The sequence below is a fragment of the Crocuta crocuta genome, unplaced genomic scaffold (genome assembly GCF_008692635.1).
Source record: "Crocuta crocuta isolate KB4526 unplaced genomic scaffold, BGI_CrCroc_1.0 scaffold322, whole genome shotgun sequence".
NCBI lineage: Eukaryota > Metazoa > Chordata > Mammalia > Carnivora > Hyaenidae > Crocuta > Crocuta crocuta.
In genome coordinates, this window is record NW_027532592.1 from 1945216 (window position 1) to 1948582 (window position 3367).

Here is a 3367-nt window from a genome sequence, read left to right on the forward strand (position 1 = left end):
CGCGCTCACGAGCTGGGACCAGGCTGAGCGCACTGAGCATCCCTGCAGGTGGCTCCCAGACCAGCAGTGAGATGACTGCTCAAGTACTTAGGCCGTTTTTCCCCATGTGTTTTCCAACCCGTCTTTCTCTTAAAAGTAGCCGTTTATATATTCCGAATACTACTCTGTGATGAAAAATAATACAAGGAGGTGTGGCTTTTTTTTTTTCTTTAGCCTTGTTTATAGTGTCTTTCACCTCGTCTGTTTTTCTTTCTTTTCAGTTGAGACACACACACGCACACACAAGGAGGCGTAATGTGTCAGCTAAGTGAATACCCCTGCTCAGGACAGACTGAGCTGCCTGAGCCCCTCCTCCTCACACCCTCTCCCTCCCCAGGAAAGACCACTACTAGCCCCACACTGTGACCATCATTTTCCTGCCACCTGGAATGCACCCCTGAATGGTGTATTTTGCCCGTGTCCGGACCATTCTCGGAATCCTGCTGGCTGGCGTCTTCTGTTAACGTGACAGTCCGAACTGACCAGGGGTGCTGGGATTCACCAAGCCGCACGTGGCTAGGGTTCCCAGTACAGAGGGCGCTGTCCTTGAACTCTTCACGGGGTGTCCCATGTGGGGCTGCTGTGGACAGTGGGGTAAGAGCAGCTGGGGCATATAGCCCGGGTTTCCGCAGAATTTTTCAGCCGGCCCCTCATCTGGACCACAGAGCAGGGAATGATCCGAGTGACTGTTTTCACGGTTCTCTCGAGAATGTGTGTAACCAGAGCCATTGTAGATGCGCAGGAGACAGACTTCGTGCATTCATTGCCTCGCCAGGTGCTTCTCAAACTTCAGTTTAAGGCAGAATGATCTGGAGGGCTCGTTAAAGTGCAGATTCCTGGGCCTCACTCAGGGGTCTGGTTAGGTGGGTCTGGCAGGGGCCCTGGGAATTGTATTCCTGAGACCCCAGATGATTCTGGAGCTGCTAGCAGGGGCCACTCTCTGAGACCCTCTGCTCCCGGCATCGGGGCTGAGTGCTCTGTAGAGGCACCAGGCCCCGTGGAGAAGAGTTGAGTCACGGCTTCTAGGGTTGATGCATCTTCCACTCTTGCTCCGTAAGTGGGCAAACACCATTTTTAAGCGGTTGAACCAATTTAAACTCTTTCCGGCAGTGCATGGGGTTTCTGTTGCTCCATACCGTCATCACCACTCGGTATTTTTTGACGTTTAAATGTTGCCAGTCTGGTGGGTTTATAATAGTGTTTCACTGTGGCTTCAATCAGTGTTTCACAAACTACTTAAGGGGTGAAGCACTTTTTCATCAATCTATTGGCCTTTTATTTTTTTTTCCTGCTGGGTTATTTTTCCTTTTGATTTGTTTCGTTCTTTACTTTGAATCTTAGTTCATTGTAGGTTAAATGTGTTACAAATAACCTTTCCCAGCCGTTTTTGGCTTTATTTTGGTATCTGGGCCAAAGCATACCATTTTAGTGCAGGTCCATCCATCGGTGTTTTTCCTGACAGCTGGGTGTTTCTCCTGTCATGATGTCCTGCATCAAGGTCACGATCATCTCTAGGCTTTTACCTTTGGCGGTTGGGTCCTTAGTTGACACCTGAAGTTGATTTCTGGCTACAATCTTAGATAAGACCCCAGTTTCATTTTTCTTTGTATGCATTCTTTTTTTTTTAAGTGTATTTATTTATTGTGAGAGAGAAAGAAGGAGGAAGGGAGAGAGAATCACAATTAGGCTCCACACTGTCAGCACAGAGCCCAACGTGGGGCTGGAACCCATCAAACGATGAGGTCATAACTTGAGCAGAAATCAAGAGCCCACTTAGCCGACTGAGCTGCCCAGGCGCCCCCGTGTGTATCCCTAGTTCTAGCAGCAGTTGTAAAACCAATCCTTGTGTGGCCTTCGCCACAGGCCCTTGGTGGTCACATGTGTCTCTGGTCCTGAGTGAATCTATTTCCAGGCCTTCTCTCCTTTTCCTTTGGTTACCTTATCTGTACCGGGGCTGATACCCTCCTGTCTATTATAATAGCATTAAAATAAGCCTTGGCATTGGTAGGATGAGTCTTCCTGTGCTGCATTTGGGTCTTGGGTATTCCTTGCCTTTGCGATTCCATCTACATGACAGCATTGTCTTGTCAGCTGCCATCTCGTTTGGTTGGGTGACAGTGAATCTTGGGGAGACCTCACAGGGTTGCGGTAGCCAATCTTCCAAACCATGGACACGTGGCACTTTTCACCATTTACTTAGATCTTCTTTAACATCTCCCAAGCAAAGTCTAACGTTTTCTCTATAGAAGTCCATAGCTTTGGGGGAGGGGCAAGATGACGGAGAAGTAGGGAGCTCGGTGCATTGCACTCACTCCCACATCTCACACGGAAAAGATCTGAAGTCATAGGAAAACCTTAGAGAACCCAAGAGATTGGGAGAGAAAGGATGCAGAATCCACTGAGAAAGCCTTCTAACGTGAGTGCGAACTGGGGAAGATAAAATCGGGCCAGGATCGGAGACTGGAGGGACCAGGCGATCCCCCTCTGTGGGGAGTGAGAGGGGGAAAAAGAGAGAGTCTGAAACTACTCAAGACACGGGCCCTGCCAGTCCCTGCCACTGGGAAACAGAAAAACCTCCGCTCAGGGCACAGAAGAATGGCGCGTGATAAATCCCCATGCGCCATCTCATCCCGGAGCACACGCTCACGGGCACCGCTCCTTTGTTCCTTTGTGCTCCCTGCGCGGCTGGATTCCTGGAGGAGCCGTGCGCGCGCTCTGAGCTGGCTGGACATTTAGAGAGAAGACGAAGGACTTAAAACTGGGAGATTTGCCTACGAGTTCGTGTTTTGGGTGACACAGAGAGACCTGGTTTCCCACTCTCCAGCGGGCCAGACGCGCCCTGCAGATAAACCTCTGCCCATTCTCGCCAGCCCGACCTGTTGATAGATGCAGAAAAAGCATTTGACAAAATACAGCATCCCTTCTTAATAAAGACTCTAGAGAAAGTCGGGATAGAAGGAACCTACTTAAACATCATAAAAGCCGTCTATGAGAAGCCCTCAGCTAACATCATCCTCAACGGGGAAAAACTGAAAGCTTTCCCCCTGAGATCAGGAACACGACAGGGATGTCCACTCTCACCACTGTTGTTTAACATAGTGCTGGAAGTCCTAGCGTCAGCCATCAGACANAGAGCTTAACGGAGACCATGGGGGAGAAGAAGGGGGGAAATAGTTGGGGAGAAGGAAAGAGGCAAACCATGAGGGACTCTTGAATGCTGACAAAAACTGAGGACTGATGGGTGTTGGGGGGGATAAGGGGGAGATGGGCATGGAGGAGGGCACTTTTGGGGAGGAGCACCGGGTGTTATATGGAAACCAACTGGACA

At 49.8% G+C, this 3367-nt stretch overlaps 1 protein-coding gene across 1 annotated transcript in view; it reads right to left on the minus strand.

Annotated features, from left to right (window-relative positions):
* Positions 1-3367, minus strand: part of LOC144244527 (kinesin-like protein KIF28P) — a gene marked incomplete at its 5' end in the record, with an annotated part of 69134 nt that overhangs the window by 613 nt on the left and 65154 nt on the right. The window lies entirely within an intron of this gene.